Source organism: Mustelus asterias, chromosome 13, assembly GCF_964213995.1.
Source record: "Mustelus asterias chromosome 13, sMusAst1.hap1.1, whole genome shotgun sequence".
Classification (NCBI taxonomy): domain Eukaryota; kingdom Metazoa; phylum Chordata; class Chondrichthyes; order Carcharhiniformes; family Triakidae; genus Mustelus; species Mustelus asterias.
In genome coordinates, this window is record NC_135813.1 from 75,290,009 (window position 1) to 75,308,733 (window position 18,725).

The following is an 18,725-nucleotide window of genomic DNA, read 5'->3' on the forward strand; positions in this document are numbered from 1 at the left end:
CATTGGACTGGGGTAAACGCAGTAAGAGTTTTAACAACACCAGGTTAAAGTCCAACAGGTTTATTTGGTAGCAAATACCATTAGCTTTTGGAGCGCTGCTCCTTCATCAGATGGAGTGGATATCTGCTCATAAACAAGGCATACAGAGACACAAACTCAAGTTACAGAATACTGATTAGAATGTGAATCTTTACAGCTAATCAAGTCTTAAAGATACAGACAATGTGAGTGGAGAGAGTATTAGGCACAGGTTAAAGAAATGTGTATTGTCTCCAGACAGGACAGCCAGTGAGATTCTGCAGGTCCAGGCAAGCTGTGGGGGTTACCGATAGTGTGACATGAACCCAAGATCCCGGTTCAGGCCGTCCTCATGTGTGCGGAACTTGGCTATCAGTTTCTGCTCAGCGACTCTGCGCTGTCGTGTGTCGTGAAGGCCGCCTTGGAGAACGTTTACCCGAAGATCAGAGGCCGAATGCCCGTGACCGCTGAAGTGCTCCCCCACAGGAAGAGAACAGTCTTGCCTGGTGATTGTCGAGCGGTGTTCATTCATCCGTTGTCGTAGCGTCTGCATGGTTTCCCCAATGTACCATGCCTCGGGACATGGTACATTGGGGAAACCATGGGGTATTCTGTAACTTGAGTTTGTGTCTCTGTGTGCCTTGTTGATGAGCAGATACCCATTCCATCTGACGAAGGAGCAGCGCTCCAAAAGCTAATGGCATTTGCTACCAAATAAACCTGTTGGACTTTAACCTGGTGTTGTTAAAACTCTTACTCTGAAAATGCACCCAGATGAATGTCTACCCCAACATCTTTATAATAAGTATATAATAAATGGAAAAGATTTTCAAGGGACTGCATTAGGCAGGATGGAAGGATGGTGATGTTTCCGCCAGTGTTTAAAGCCTTTTACTAAAGTGCTCACTGCCATCTTTTCACGGTTACCTTTCTCCTGTCATTCTCAGTCCATCCTAAATTTACAAAGTGGCTACACTTGCCTCGTAGACTTTTGCACTCAGCACTGTCAAGGTTAAAATGTTTAATGCTTTTATGGTGATTTTTTTTCTAGATGAGGCAAGGCTGCTTAATCACTTGTGGGCTGCCTCAGAGTAAACCATTTCATGTATTTCAGTGAGTCCAAAGTGGTCACTGCCATCTCTCGGCTCCTCCTTGCAGCCTCCTCACTCCCTCTGCACCCCAAATAAAATGCTTTATGGCCTGAATTTTGTTTTTGAGTGGTTAACCCAGCCTTTCCCCTGGAGCAAACCTGACTTCTGAGTCAGCTTCCTCTTCTTGGCTGAAGTGCTTAATGCATTTCAATCTCTTCGGAGCAGCCAGTTCCATCTCTCCCTGGTGTACCTCACTCCGAGACGCTCCTTCCATGCTGAAAGCAGTAAGTGCACTTTCCATTTTTGAACACTGAGCGCTGTCACCTCTCCCTGAAGTACGTCTGACTTCAAGTTCCCCATCTCCTGCGTCACTAGCATTTGGTGTTCCCTGACCCTGACAGAACAAATTGAAGGGCATAAAATACAATTCCATGAGTAAATTGGACCACATTTGTTTGCTAAATAAGTGATTCTTGGAGGCTTTTATTTTATTTAGAATTTTACTTTCAAAAATGAAATTTTCCATTCCACCAAATTCAAGAAACTGGAATTTGATTGTTTTCTTCTTAGTGGCAGTGCTTTCTTGCCTCAGAGTCAGAATCCTAGAGTCCTGTGGAGTTTGCGTATTCTCCCCATGTCTGCATGTGTTTCCTTCGGGTGCTCCAGTTTCCTTCCATAGTCCAAAGATGCATTGACCATGCTAAATTCTCTCTCAGTGTACCCGAACAGGCGCCAGAGTGTGGCGACTAGAGGATTTTCATTGCAGTGTTAACGTAAGTCTACTTGTGACACTAATAAATGAACTTTAAACCTACAGTGCAAAAGAAACCATTCAATCCATCAAGTCTGCATCAACTCTCTGACAGAGCATCTTATCCAGGCCCTCTCCCACGCAACCCCAAACATTTACCATCCATCTAACCTACACATCTTGGGACACTTGGGTGCAATTTAGCATGGCCAATCCACCTAACCTGCACATCTTTCCATTTGGGAGGAAACCAGAACACCCGGAGGAAACCCACGCAGACACGAGGAGAATGTGCAAACTCTGAAGAACGGCTTCAAGTCTCCCTGCAGAGTCCTGAGCATAGTCTAGGCTGACACTTCAGAGGTGGCTTTGGAACAAGACACCAAACTAACGTTCTGCGTGCCCTCCCCATAAAAGGTCTTGTGCTACCACATGAAAAGTAGAGGCTTTCTCCAGATATTCTGATTAACATTTAATGTTCCACTAGCACCATTAAAATAGATTATCTGTACATTAACACATTTTGTATTTGAGGGCCCACACAAATCGTCGGCTGCTGTTGCTTACATGACACTAGCGATCACATTTCCATTGTATGTTTTGATACGTTCTGAAGACGTGAAACGTGTTGGTAGATTCTGAAGACATGGAAGGTGCTATAGAAATGTAGCTTATTTTTCTCTTTCAATCATGGGTTTTCCTTGTTGGTCCGTGATTAGTATGGGTAGAATTTTCCCGTCTCACCTGTGGGAATCATAGTGGGCGAGACAGAAAATTTGGCAGACAGTCTTGGGGCACGTGCAGCCAGAAATTGCCGCCCTATATCGCATTTCAACATTTTCCTGGCACTTTCCTCATTCACGTATTCAGGAGCCTTTGTTACGTCCAGCCCCAGGGGTGGTTCCCCGAAAGTTGTTGATCCGGGCAAGACCCCTCGATTTGTCACCATCCATTCGGGTTATCCTCAAATTCTTACAACCCTGGGTGAGGAGGGGTGACTGACTCCCTCTTTATTCAACCCACCCTCTGCTGCTAGCAACAACGTTCAATCTAACAAGGTTCACTTTCCTTTGGATACCTTTTCCAGTCCCAATAGTTATGTTCAAAAAGAAGCCAATTTAACCATGCTTCCTTGAGTTAAGATAGAATAAGTTCATCAATGACTAAAATGGTAAGAAGAAATGGTAAAACACATGCATCTACATTCATACAGATTAGAAGTCAGAATTGAGTCCAATAGTAAGAGGCGGCACGGTGGCACAGTGGTTAGCACAACGCCAGGGACCCGGGTTCGATTCTAACCTTGGAACACTGTCTGTGTGGAATTTGCACATTCTCCCCATGTCTGCGTAGGTTTCCTCCGGGTGCTCTGGTTTCCTCCCACAGTCCAAAGATGTGTGAATTAGGTGGATTGGCCATGATAAATTGCCCCTTAGTATCAGGGGGATTAACAGGGTAAATTCGTGGGGTTAAGGGTATAGAGCCTGGGTGGGGTTGTTGTCGGTGCTTGAGTTGTGAGAAGTAGATAATGGTGTGTGCGGCTGTTCCAAATTGATTCCAGTAGAGTTTACTTCTTCTGCTGAGTAGCTGGTTCATATATTCAGGTGTTCTGTGGTTTAGTTGAGATATTTCAGTTCCTTTTTTCAAGCTGCAATCCTTTTTTGCTGGCTGGTTGATGTCCACAGTAGAAGATAGAGTTTTTAGATGTTCCTGCAAAAGATGGTCATTTTTGCAGGGGCACTGCTTCTGGTATTGTATCACACACCTTCAGTGTAGAAAACTTCTAGCGGTTTTTCCTTACAACATGCAAATACAGATTGACAAATAGATACAGGCAAGCAGCAGGTAGGCAGCCCCTGATCAGCTCCCTCAGATAGCTTTTTACCTCCTCCTTTGTGTATTCCATGGGACCTGGAATCCACTAGTCGTTGTAGGGAGGCAATCACCCAGGGTCTCTTAGATGAGATAGCCATTATGTTCCTTTGTCTTTGCTAAAGATGGTAATCAGTCTTTGGATAGTTTTACAGGTTCCTTGGCTGGAAATATAGGGAGGGGGTCCATTGTCCCTTAGAGAAATACCCTGCAGCCATTCCCGTCAGTGGCTAGTTGTACATTCTCAGCCATCTTCAGGTGTTGTGTCCATTTTATAACAGAAATCTCAGGTCTTTTTAAAGTTCAATATTGCTGTGTATAATTCAAAGGCTTTTTGTCCAGCGTCATAATCCTTTTTGTTGTCTTATTTTGGGCTGATCAACAAATTAACAGCAGAAGTGCAATGAGAAAAAGAGTAAAATCGAAGTGCAGCTGACATCAAAGAGGGAGAAATCGACCCCTCAAAACTTGCAGCTGTCCTGGGGTAGCCACTCCTCCAGGATTGGCCTGGAGTCTTTAGGAACGTCAAGCAATCATTCCAACCTGTGAGAGAGCGGGCAGGGGGTTCATGTTCCAGGTACCACAGTTGCTCTCCCAGGGAGGTCTCTCAGTAATCATGGTGTTTCTATTGGAGGACAAATTGCTGGATTGCTGTGAGGGCTTGCGTGATCCCAATACTGACATCTGCAGCCATGATGACAGCAGTCTGAGCCTGTATGGTCAAATTCCCCTACAAATCATGGTTTTTTGATGGTCCCTTGGTAATATTAAAAATGCTGTGCTAACTGAGTGCGTTTTGTGATTAAGTGCAGCTGATACTAAATGGCAAAACATTAGCGCACATCTATAAGAACCAGCTTCCACCTGTGCGGGTGTGGTCACATGGCCCTTTTAAGGGGGCATTCCCTGAGAGTCACATGATCGGACCGGACCCTATGGAGTGTCGAGGCGGGGAGCTGAGCCAATCGGGTACAAGGGCGCATCCTGGGTTGGGAAAGATCCTCAGTGGGAGCCATAGAGGAATATTGTACAGTTGCATAGTTAAATCTGCCTGACCCTTTTATTGTAAATACCTTTATATTTTTGGCAATAAATCCTTTGTTACTTTGAGCCACACCAAATTGCCCTCAATTAATTACACTGGCGACGAGGAAAATCTTTTGAAGTCATTGGGGATCTAGTGTGCAGCTAGAAAGGGAGGAGAATTGGGCTTCAAATATACAAGAAAGCAAGGCATATACACACATTAAAATTCTTTTGATTGGAAAAATTGAACCATTTGACCCTCAAGTGGAAAACTAGGGACAATACGTTGAAAGACTGCATTACTTCTTTGTCACAAATGAAATAACAGCTGGGAGCAGCAAAAGGTTATTCTGCTCACCGTCTGTGGCCCACAGTCTTACAGTTCAGTGAAAACGTTAACATCGCCTGATGCACTAGACACAAGGAATTTTCCCATCCCACCCGCCATGGGAATCGTAGCGGGCGGGACAGGACTATGCAAATATCCGTTGACCTTGGGGAGGATTTTCCGGTCGATGGGTGTGGCCAGAAAGTTCCACCCAAAGTCTTTTGGCCAGATAGTTGAGTTGGTTAAAAATCAAGTTGGGTCGAAGGGCCTGTTTCCATGCTGTAAACCTTTATGACTCCATGACTCTGTGACTTCAAGCCCCGAACCTCAGTCATTACGTTGAGGTATAAATTTCATTCAGCAGCCTGGGAGCCAGGGGCAAGCTTTATGGCCAGAGTGAGAGGGTTAGCAGAGCACTACAAATTAGGCCCAGCTTTAGGAGAGATGTTATGAGATTGGTTGGTCGTGCATAAACAACCTAATCATACAGAAGAAGTTACTGGCTGAGATCACAATCTGTTTAGATAAAGTGTGGAACTGGCCCAGGCGACACTGAGCAGGGTGTAAACGAGTTGCAAGGTGTACCAAATGAAGTAAACCCTTTGTGGCAGGAAATGGCTGTCATGAAGAACAGCCGTGCAGCAGAGCCTGAAGAAAGGTGTACAGCATCGATGGCAGAAGCTTGTTTTCAATTTGGGGAGAACACTCCCAAGATGCTGACAGAAATTGTGTGTGTTTCAGGCACAACAGAAAGGGTCATTTACAAGCATGGTGCAAAGTGAAGCTGTCAGGACAGAGTGTACAGAATAAACCACAACACTTAGTTTAACTCCTTCAAAAAACCTGGATGAGGAGCCCAACAAGGGACTCGAGTCATTTACCCTAAACCAGGTCCAACAAAGTAAAGTGCTCCCAAGAGATAACCTTGATGGTAAGTAGCAGATCTCTCAAAATGGAAGTCGATACAGGAGCTGAGGCTACAGTCACAGGGGAGCAGGCATTGCGTTACCTTCAAAAAGGCCTCCGAGCATTGAGTCAGGAACCATATTGTCTATACGTACAGGAGAGACATTGCGGACTTTAGGGACAGCAACAGTCACCGTGTCCTGCAAGAATCAAATGGCACAGATACCTGTCTTGGTGACTAAAGGTCATAGACCTTTTTAATGGATAGTAACTGGCTCAAGTAGATCAAAGTAAACTGGTTGGTAATATTAAACCTGCAGGATGGAGGTTTTCAGGAGCTGCTGTGTAAATATTCTGAGGACTTCCAAAATGAGCTCAGACGTATAAGGGGAGCTAAAGCCAAAATTTATCCGAATCCAATGCAACACCTAAATTTTTCAGGTCTGCCCAGTGTCCTATGCGCTTCGTCATTAGTTTTGAAGTGGAAGACTGGAAAATTTCGATATCATAAAGCCTGCACAATTTCCAGAATGGGCCGTACCCATAGTCCCTATCCTAAAACCAGATCAGACTGTAAGGATTTGTGGGGATTATAAATTAACAGTCAATAGAGGAGCTCAGATAGACAGATACCCCATCCCCAAAACTGAAGCTCTCTACGCCAAACTAGCTGGATGTTTAAAATACACCAAGGCACTCAGTCACACCTGAGTTGGACGAAGATTCACTGAGGATAGTTACTATCAAAACCCACAAGGGTGTTTACCAGCTTACACATTTACCGTTTAGAGTCTCATCAGATTGTGCCATTTTCCAACTTAAGATGGAAAGTCTATAACAAGGCATCCTGAATGTGGCGGTTCATCTCAACGATGTTCTAATTACAGGAGCTTCACCTTGTGGTGAACCACTGTTACTACAAGTATGTACCTGGACACACCCATGCTGCACCTAGCCCAAGACTCCTCCCTTTCCACTTGGGACCCCTCCCTTTCCACCCAGAGTGGGGTATAAAGGTGATGGTCCCTCCTTTTTGCCTCAGTTCAGACCAGGTCAGCGACAAGGGTGTGCTCCTGTTCTCAGTGAATAAAAGCCTATTAGTTTTCCCTCACTCTCAGAAGTCTCCGCGTCGTAATTGATAGTGCATCACACCTGAAAAACACAGGGCAAACTTGGAGGAAGAGAAGATCTGAGAAAATTTAAAGAAGCAGGTATTAGGTTGAAACGGGAGAATTGTATTTTCCAGGCAGATGAAGTTACATATTTGGGGTTTAGGTTTAGATGCAAAAGGTTTACATCTTTTGGAAGATAAAGTTAAAGCCATTATAGTGGTTCCACAGCCAAAAAATGTATCAGAATTAAAGTAATTCCTCAGAACAGTGAATTATTATGGTAGATTTTTACATGATGTGTCTACCACCTTAGCCCCACTTCACCAGTTGTTAAAGAAACATCAACATTGGAGGTGGGGAGAAGACCAGAAAGAAATGTTCATAAAGATTAAGCAGGTTGTGCAGTCATCAGCATTGTTAGTGCACTTCAATTCAATCAAGCCATTGGGGAGGCGATGGCCTAGTGGTATTATCATGAGACTATTAATCCAGAAATTTAGCTAATGCTCTGGGAACCTGGGTTTGAATCCCACCACGGCAGATGGTGGAACTTAAATTCAATTTTTAAAAATCTGAAATTAAGAATCTACTGATAACCATGAAACCATTGTCGATTGTCAGAAAAACCCATCTGGTTCACTAATGTCCTTTAGGGAAGGAAATCTGTTGTCCATACCTGGTCTGGCCTACCTGTGACTCCAGAGCCACAGCAATGTGATTGACTCTCAACTGGCCTCGGGCAACTAGCGATGGGCAATAAATGCTGGCCAGCCAGCGATGTCCATGTCCCATGTATGAATTAAAATAAAAAGTATTCTGCGGTGCACTCCGTATGAAGGGGGAGCAGTTTTGTCCCACAGGATGCCTGATGAGTAGAAAGGTCTTTACTCAAGAACATTATCAGATGCTGAAAAAAAGTATTTCCAGATAGATAAAGAAAGCTTAAGAATAAGCCTATGTTGAAGACAGTGGCGCCAGCTTCTTCTTTTGCCAAGTGGATGTTCAGTGTGATAACACTCACAGTTGAATTCCCTATGCAGCATGTTTTATGAGGGCACCTTGGTAACATTGCAAATGCTATGCCAACTGCTATCTTTAAAAAGTACCTAGATGAGCACTTGGCACGCCATAATGGTGGCACAGTGGTTAGCACTGGTGCCTCACAGCGCTACAGACCCAGGTTCGATTCCCAGCTTGGGTCACTGTCTGCGCAGAGTCATTCTCCCCGTGTCTGCATGGGTTTCCTCCGGGTGCTCCAGTTTCCTCCCACAGTCCGAAAGTCATGCTGGTTAGGTGCATTGACCATGCTAAAGTCTCCCTCAGTGTACCCAAACTTGCGCTGGAGTGTGGAGACGAGGGGATTTTCACAGTAACTTTGTCGCAGTGTTAATGTAAGACAACTTGTGGTGCTAATAAATAAACTTTAAACTTTAAACATTCAAGGCTGCGGGCCAAGTGCTGGTAAATGGGATTAGGTGGGGGGTCAGGTGTTTCTCACGTGTAGGTGCAGTCATATGATTTTGTGAGTCCCCCCCCCCCCACAGAAACGTGGCCTCTCTCCTTCTGTCACCTTCCATCACTGAGGCTTCCAGTGCCACACCTGTGAACTTGGGGACCCTCTCTCTTCCTCGCTCCTCGAATTCTTTAGCTTTTACTTGCAGTTATTTACACTACAGACATCCAGCAGCAGCTTGTTTCTAATGAGTACTACTCCCTTGAAGAGAAGCCAGCTGCCCTTAGAAGCTACAGGTTAACTGGGACACCTGCCAGCCATGTACACTGCTAGACCCCCCCCCCCCCCCGCTGAGCATTCAGCCAGCCAGCAGCATGGGTTGTGCTCATTCTAATGAGGGAGCACAATATTTTTGATTTTGATTTGATTTGATTTATCATTGTCACATGTATCAACATACAGTAAAAAGTATTGTTTCTTGCAATACATACCATTCATAGAGAAGGAAATGAGAGAGTGCAGAATGTAGTGTTACAATCATAGCTAGGGTGTAGAGAAAGATCAACTTAATGCGAGGTAAGTCCATTCAAAAGTCTGACACAGCAGGGAAGAAGCTGTTCTCGAGTCCGTTGGTACATGATCTCAGACTTTTGCATTTTTTTCCCGAAGGAAGAACATAGAACATAGAACAGTACAGCACAGAACAGGCCCTTTGGCCCACGATGTTGTGCCGAGCTTTGTCTGAAACCCAGATCAAGCTATTTCCTCCCTATCATCCCGAAGTACTCCATGTGCCTATCCAATAGCTTCTTAAATGTTCCTAAAGTTACTGACTCCACTATCCCTGCAGGCAGTCCATTCCACACCCCAACCACTCTCTGCGTAAAGAACCTACCTCGGACATCCTTCCTATATCTCCCACCATGATCCCTATAGTTATGCCCCCTAGTTACCGCTCCATTCACCCGAGGAAATAGTCTTTGAATGTTCACTCTATCTATCCCCCTCATCATCTTATAAAACTCTATCAAGTCTCCTCTCAACCTCCTCCGCTCCAAAGAGAAAAGCCCAAGTTCCCTCAACCTTTCCTCATAAGACCTACCCTCCAAACCAGGCAGCATCCTGGTAAATCTCCTTTGCACTCTCTCCAGTGTCTCCACATCCTTCTTGTAGTGAGGTGACCAGAACTGCACACAATATTCCAAATGTGGTCTCACCAAGGTCCTGTACAGTTGCAGCATAACCCCACGGCTCTTAAACTCAAACCCCCTGTTAATGAACGCCAACACATTGGGACTTTATTCCCTGGAGCGTAGAAGATTGAGGGGAGATTTGATAGAGGTGTATAAGATTTTGATGGGTATAGATAGAGTGAATGCAAGCAGGCTTTTTCCGCTGAGGCTAGGGGAGAAAAAAACCAGAGGGCATGGGTTAAGGGTGAAAGGAGGAAAGTTTAAAGGGAATATTAGGGGGGGCTTCTTCACGCAGAGCGTGGTGGGAGTGTGGAATGAGCTGCCGGATAAAGTGGTAAATGCGGGGTCACTTTTAACATTTAAGGAAAACTTGGACGGGTTCATGGATGAGAGGGGTGTGGAGGGATATGGTCCAAGTGCAGGTCAGTGGGACTAGGCATAAAATGGTTCGGCACAGACAAGAAGGGCCAAAAGGCCTGTTTCTGAGCTGTAATTTTCTATGGTTCTACACTATAGGCCTTCTTCATGGCTCTATCCACTTGAGTGGCAACCTTCAGGGATCTATGGATATGAACCCCAAGATCTCTCTGTTCCTCCACATTCTTCAGAACCCTACCTTTGACCCTGTAATCCACATTTAAATTTGTCCTACCAAAATGAATCACCTCGCATTTGTCAGGGTTAAACTCCATTTGCCATTTTTCAGCCCAGCTCTGCATCCTCTCTATATCTCTTTGCAGCCTACAACAGCCCTCCACCTCATCCACTACTCCATCAAGAAGGTGGAAGAGAGAATGTCTGGGGTGCGTGGAGTCCTTAATTTTAAGAACATAAGAACTAGGAGCAGGAGTAGGCCATCTGGCCCCTCGAGCCTGCTCCGCCATTCAATAAGATCATGGCTGATCTTTTTGTGGACTCAGCTCCACTTACCCGCCCGTTCACCATAACCCTTAATCCCTTTACTGTTCAAAAATTTATCTATCCTTGCCTTAAAAACATTCAATGAGGTAGCCTCAATTGCTTCACTGGGCAGGGAATTACACAGATTCACAACCCTTTGTGTGAAGAAGTTCCTCCTCAACTCAGTCCTATATCTGCTTCCCCTTATTTTGAGGCTATGCCCCCTAGTTCTAGTTTCACCCACCAGTGGAAACAACTTCCCTGCTTCTATCTTATCTATTCCCTTCATAATCCTATATTTTTCTATAAGATCTCCCCTCATTCTTCTGAATTCCACTGAATATAGTCCCAGTCAACTCAGTCTCTCCTCATAATCCAACCCTCTCAACTCCGGAATCAACCAAGTGAATCTCCTCTGCACCCCCACCAGTGCCAGTATATCCTTTCTCAAGTAAGGAGACCAAAACTGTACACAGTACTCCAGGTGTGGCCTCACAAGCACCTTATACAGCTGCAACATAATCTCGTTATTTTTAAACTCCATCCCTCTAGCAATGAAGGACAAAATTCCATTTGCCTTCTTAATTACCTGCTGCACCTGCAAACCAACTCCTTGAGATTCCTGCACGAGGACTCCCAGGTCCCTCTGCACAGCAGCATGCTGCAAATTTTTACCATTTAAATAATAGTCCATTTTGCTGTTATTCCGACCAAAATGGATGACCTCACATTTACCAACATTGTACTCCATCTGCCAGACCATCGCCCACTCGCTTATATTATCTATATCCCTTTGCAGACTTTCAGCGTCCTCTGCACACTTTGCTCTTCCACCCATCTTAGTGTCATCTGCGAATTTGACACACTACACTTGGCCCCCAACTCCAAATCATCTATGTAAATCGTAAACAATTGCGGTCCCAACACTGATCTCTGAGGCACACAACTAGTCACTGATCGCCAACCAGAAAAACACCCATTTACCCCTACTCTTTGCTTTTTGTTAGTTAACCAATCCTCTATCCATGCTAATACATAACACTGAGCACTTTTATCTTATGTAGCAGTCTTTGGTGCGGCACCTTGTCAAATGCCTTCTGGAAATCCAGATACACCACATCCACAGGTTCCCCATTGTCCACTGCACATGTTATGTTCTCAAAGAATTCCACCAAATTAGTCAAACATGACCTGCCCTTCATGAACCCATGCTGCGTCTTACCAATGGGACAATTTATATCCAGATGTCTCGCTATTTCTTCCTTGATGATAGATTCAAGCATTTTCCCTACTACAGAAGTTAAGCTAACCGACCTATAATTACCTGCCTTTTGTCTACCTCCTTTTTTAAACAGTGGTGTCACATTTGCTGTTTTCCAATCTGTGGGAACTACCCCAGAATTTTGGTAAATTACCACTAGTGTATTTGCTATTTTTCTTATTTTTAATTATGCTGGCTGCTTTGCCGAGGCAGCGGGAAGTGTAGACAGAGTCAAAGGATGGGAGGCTGGTTTGCGTGATGGATTGGGCTACATTCACGACCTTTGTAGTTCCTTGCGGTCTTGGGCAGAGCAGGAGCCATACCAGGCTGTGATACAACCAGAAAGAATGCTTTCTATGGTGCATCTGTAAAAGTTGGTGAGAGTCGAAGCTAACATGCCAAATTTCCTCAGTCTTCTGAGAAAGTAGAGGCATTGGTGGGTTTCTTAACTATAGTGTCGGCATGGGGGGACCACGACAGGTTGTTGGTGATCTGCACACCTAAAAACTTGAAGCTCTCGACCCTTTGTACTTATATTTGCAAGGTGTTTGCCTACAGGACTGGGCACAAGCAGATCGAGAGTCATGATCCCACGTCCAAAAAATGAGAGGAAACCAACTTTTAGCTCTTTTCCTCCATGGGCCTTCGGTTTGCCTCTCCCCACTCCTGCGTGCGTGCTTTCTTCACTCCAGCAATTCTTAAAACTAGACGGCTATCATTGCTGTATGTGGGAACTTGCACAAAGACTGACAAGCCCCCCCAGGACCTGATCATTTTCACCCCACTCTGACAAACAGATAAATCTAAAATGAGTATGCCAAGATCTGTTAGAATCAGAAGCTTCACATCTGTGTCAATTAACAGAAAGAGAACTTTAAAATTTACATATGAGCCCAAGGCTTGTGATAGGTCCCTATGTGACTCACAAAATGAAAAGCTTACATCTTTATGCATTGGAAGCTCAAAACTGTTACATTTCGGATATATTGTGCAATAGAAACAGCAAATGGGGTACCCTGTAACATCATCGTGTGTCACATCCTTGCTTGTTTCAAAGGATTTTTCATTTTCCAAGACATTTTTTGAAGAATTATCTGTGACACAAATGTTGTAGAGTTCCATTTAGAACCATAAAATCCCAGAAAGAGGCCATTCAGCCCATCGAGTCTGCACTGACTCTCCAGCTGTGCATCTTACCCAAGCCTATCCCTGTAAACCAACGCTTTTACCCCGCAAACGCCCTAACTTACATATTTTGGGACACTAAAGGGCAATTTGGCATGGCCAATCAACCTAACCTGCACATCTTTGGGAGGAAACTGGAGCAGACGGAGGAAACCCACGCAGACATGGGGAGAATGTGCAAACTCCACACAGTTGGAAGTTTGATCAGGAAGTGATCTTACTGAATTTGCAAGACCAGTTTAATGCCTCTCACGGTTGCAATCTGACATGAAAACTCCATTAAAGTTAGCAATTCTAGTAGTTATTCCAGAATTTAATAGTTTTGTCATCACAGTTCAGGAGTTTCTGTAAGTTATAGAGTCATAGAGTCATAGAGGTTTACAGCATGGAAACAGGCCCTTCGGCCCAACTTATCCATGCCACCCTTTGTTTTTAAAACCCCTAAGCTAATCCCAATTGCCCGCATTTGGCCCATATCCCTCTATAACCATCGTACCCATGTAACTATCTAAATGCTTTTTAAAAGATAAAATTGTACCCGCCTCTACTACTACTACCTCTGGCAGCTTGTTCCAGACACTCACCACCCTCTGTGAAAAAAATTGCCCCTCTGGACACTTTTGTATCTCACCCCTCTCACCTTAAACCTATGCCCCCTAGTTTTAGACTTCCCTACCTTTGGGAAAAGATATTGACTATCTACCTTGTCTATGCCCCTCATTATTTTATAGTTTATTAAATATTATCACTTTTGACTTCCAAGGAACTTAAATTACAAATGCTGTGGCAAATAGGTTGTCAAACATGTAAATACCAATGTAATAAATGTCATTGAATCAATAAGGGTGGCACAGTGGTTAGCACTGCGCCTCACAGCGCCAGGTACCTGGGTTCAATTCCGGCCTTGGATCACTGTCTGTGTGGACTTTGCACGTTATCCCCATGTCTGCATGGGTTTCCTCCGGGTGCTCCGGTTTCCTCCCACAGTCCAAAGATGTGCGGGTTCGGTGAATTGGCCATGCTAAATTACCCCTTAGTGTCGGGGGATTAGCCGCGTAAATACGTGGGGATAAGGCCTGGTGCCGGTGCAGGTTTGATGGGCCGAATGGCCTCTTTCTGCACTGTAGGGATTCTAAGAATCTTTGATTTGGAATCTTTGCTTCCATTAATTCTGATTCAGGAGGTACTTAAGCAGACTGTTGAAAGTGTTTATAGTTATTGTGGAAACTGACGATGCGCAAGCACTGTGAATCAAAGCTACTAAAAATGAATATTTAATTTGTTAACTTGATGCAGTCAGTAGCTGATGATGCAAAACACATGATGCGCCCTTCAAGCAATTTAGCATGGCCAATCAACCTAACTGGCACAACTTTAGAGTGTGGGAGGAAACAGGAGCACCCGGAGGAAACCTTCGCGGACACGGGGGAACATGCAGGCAAAGTTTTAACATCTAGCTGAACATTAATCAGGGGGTGATCTTACTGAATTTGCAAGACCAGTTTAATGCCATCCATGGCTATAATCTGACATGAAAACTCCATTAAAGCTAGCAAGTCTGGTAGTTTTTCCAGAATTTAATGGTTTTGTTGTTGTCTTTTGTGAACCATTATTAAAAATGTAGAAAGGATGAGTGAGTATCCTTTTTGGTTTTGTGGGTAAGTGCACACATAATATAGTGATGAGCCATACAGAACAGATTCACATCCTGGTCTGTGATCGCTTCACTGAGAGCTGAGGCATTAAGAGCAATGATGCATACTTGGTGAGGGTGCTACAAATGCAGGTACCTCTCTGCTGTCTCAAACACATACTGGCCTCAGGATCTCTGAGCTAGGAAAGGCAAAAGTATCAGGTTCCCACTCCTCTCAGCTATATTCGTCAGGTTGTACTCACACCTGCATTCAAACCCCACTTCACATAAGCACATAATATAGGCTAACACATCAGATATTATTGAAGAAGCACTGTATTTTTGGAAGTGCTATCCTTTAGATGAGATCTGTAACCAATACCTTGTCAGCCTGTTCCAGTGATTCAGGTTATTGCTACTCGAAGAAGAGCAAACAATCCTCCAGCTGTGACCATTATGAAATAAACTGTTGACTATCTAGGCTCCCAAACACAAATATCTACTTGCGTGAGGTAGCAATGGAATGCAATCACTTGTGGAAAATAGCCCAGCATGAGTCACTGCTTTAGAACACAGAACTGACAGGAATAAAAGGATCATGGAGGACAGTTTAAAGTTTTCTGTGACTTTGTGTCACCTCTCCCCAGACATGTTTGACAAGGTACAACTGAGCAGCCATTTTAAATACGTAATAAAAAAAGAACATGGGGGGAAAAAAAAATCCTGCACTCCCAGTCTGGCTCCCAGCCTAGGATAGGCATGTACTGGTCCTCCACAATTTTCAAGGAATCATACAAGCTTTTCAGAGGTGTCGTGAACTATAACCTATATGAGGGAACTTTTTGAAGTCAGTTTGGAAGGTCCTCCACATGCCCCTATGGTAAGGTATACCTCCCACCCACCTCCATTGCCCCTAATGCAACCCCACCACCCCCCCCCCCATCCCCCCCAAACCCCATGCCAAGGTACGCATGCCAACCACTCCCATGAGACCGGGCAACATCCTGATGAATCTTCTTTGCACTCTCTCCAAAGCTTCCACATTTCTTCTGGTAGTGTGGGGACCAGAACTGCACGCAATACTCCAAATGCAGCCTAATCAAGGTTTTATATAGCAGCAATGCTAACCACTGAGCCACTGATGCGCGATTAATTCACTCGGGAGGCTAGATCGTACCCGGGAAATAAAGGCTTTTATTAGCAACAAGAATGGAGCATACTGCTGAACAATACAATCCCAGACTAAAGGGTCACTAGGAAGTGCAGTGACCTTTATACTCCTATAGGAAGGCGGAGCCAACCGGAGTGTACCACAGAACAATACCAACAGGTGGAGCACCCCAACCCTAACCCCAACAGTAACAAGAGTAACATATGTACAAGTACCCATAGTGATAACCATCTATGGTTCAGTACCCATAGTGATAACCATCTATGGTTCAGTACCCATAGTGATAACCATCTATGGTTCAGTACCCATAGTGGTAACCATCTATGGTTCAGTACCCATAGTGGTAACCATCTATGGTTCACCACAGCCACCATGTCATGCAGAGTGTAATTCTGTGGGTGGCTGGAACATTCCTATATGAATTATATTCAGTCTTGAGAGAGACCATGGAGTATCACACCTGCAGGGTGTCAAGGAGCTTCAGACAGAGGTGCAATGCAAAAACTGAATTGTAATCTCATGTGGTTGCAAAGATAATGGAGGTTGATTGTCATCACAGCAAAACCATCTCCTGTGAGTAATATCCCAGACTGTGGACATGATCTGAGTTGAAAGAAAGCAGTTTCTGGGCAAAGCACATGACTGTTTCTTTCCTTTCCAGGAATATGCAAGGCAATGGGTTACAACCCAACTGCAACCCTGGTCTCTGTATGTGCTTGTCTGGCATTCTAGTTCTGCTGTGTGCTGTGAAAGTCACAGCTGAAAAACATCCACCAGCCATCCCTGCACTTCCAGGTAAAAAAATATCTCTTTCTTGTTGATTGCTCGATACAAGTAGTAAGTCAGTGCAAGTGAGAGAGGAAACAGTCCACCCAAGGATCACCCAACTTAATGGCCGCAACATTTCACCATCTACTCGCCACCGATTTGTTTATCTTCTTTAACTTTTATTTCTGGAATCTCTTCTCACTGCTCAGCCCAAAGATGCGCAGTTTAGGTGGATTGGCCATGCTAAATTGTCCCTTAGTGTCCCAAGATGTGTAGGTTAAGGGGATTAGCAGAGTAAATGTGTGGGGTTACAGGGATAGGGTAGGTGGGGTGGGCCTGGGTAGGATGCACTCCCAGAGAGCCAGTGCAGACTCGAGGGGCCAAATGACCTCCTTCTGCATTGTGGGGATTCTAGGATTTTATGATTTCCAATCTATGTGTATGTGTGTTGTGTTTTTATTATTTTCTTCTTGCATTTTAATAACTAATGAACTCACTAACAAATTGGGGGAGCTCGCCCGTGGACCGGGCTGTTTTTTGTTAGTCATAGCGATTAAGGGTTATGAGAGAAAGTGGGTACATGGAGAGTTAGGTTGCAGATCAGCCCTGTCTCATTGAATGGCGAGGAACAGGCTGAAAGGGCTAAATGGTCCACTCTTGTTCCTATGATCTGAAGCTCTTAAGTGCTTTGTGAAGCATTGTCACTGTTGTAATGTACAAAAATGAAGCAGCTCATCTGCACCCACCAAACTCCCACAGTCAGCTGTAATAAGGGCCAGGTAATCCTTTTCTGTAATGTTGATTGAGGTGAGGCCACATTTAGAATATTGTGTGCAGTTTTGGCCTCCTTTGCTAGAGGAAGGATGTTCTTGCTCTCAAGGGAGTGCAGCGAAGGTTTACCAGGCTGATTCCGGGGATGGCGGGACTGATGTATGAGGAGAGATTGACTAGATTAGGATTGTTTTCGCTGGGGTTCAGACGAATGAGGGGGGAACTTATAGAGACTTGTAAAATTCTAACAGGACTAGACAGAGTAGATGCAGGGAGGATGTTCCCGATGGTGGGGAAATCCAGAACCAGGGGTCACAGTCTGAAGATGACAGGGTAGACCATTTAGGACGGAGATGAGGAGACATTTCTTCACCCAAAGAGTGGTGAGCCTGTGGAATTCATTACCACAGGAAGTAGTTGATGTCAAATCATTGAATGTATTCAAGGGGCAGCTGGATATAGCACTTGGGGAAAATGGAATCAAAGGTTATGGGGAGAAAGCAGGATTAGGCTATTGAGTTGGATGACCAGTCATGATCATGATTAAGGGCAGAGCAGGCTAGAAGGGCCAAATGGCCTCCTCCTGCTCCCATCTTCTATGTTTCTATGTCTCTGTAAATGTTGACCAGGACACCAGGGATAATTCTCCCGCTGTTTGTCAGAATTGTGCCTTGAGATGTTTTATGTCCATCTGAGAGGGGAGACTGGATCTTGGTTTAAGGTTTCATTGACCTCTGACAGTGCAACACTACCTCACTAGTGCACTGGGATATCAGCCTAGGTCTTGTGCTCATGTCTCTGGAGTGGAAGTTGAACCCATAATAGGATGTGCATCTAGTCAACACAAGTAAAAAACCTAAAGTTCAAGCACAAGGCTAAATATTTCTGTGCTGGATGCTCAGGGCAGAAATGTGCAAAATCCCATCATTTTGGATCATGCAGAGGTCTACAAAGGTAAAGGAGAAGGTAATGATGCTTGATACCTGCTCATATCTGTGGGGAAGGGTAGGGGCCTAATCTTTGTGGTGGTGTTAGAAGTACAACAGCCAGTGAATTCAGACAGTAAGAAGCTCTAGCCCGATGGAAGGAACTGAAAGGTTGGGAATAGGATTAGATAGGCGATTCTGTCAAGAGCTGTGTTGAGTCTGAATGGGTATTTTCTGGTTAACCTGTCCTCAACTTACAGGTGGATAATTGCATTTAACGTATTTTGCGACTCTGGCCAACGATGAAGGGTGCAAACAATGGAAAATTTATTGACAGCGGTAGGACTGGAAGATCCTGCC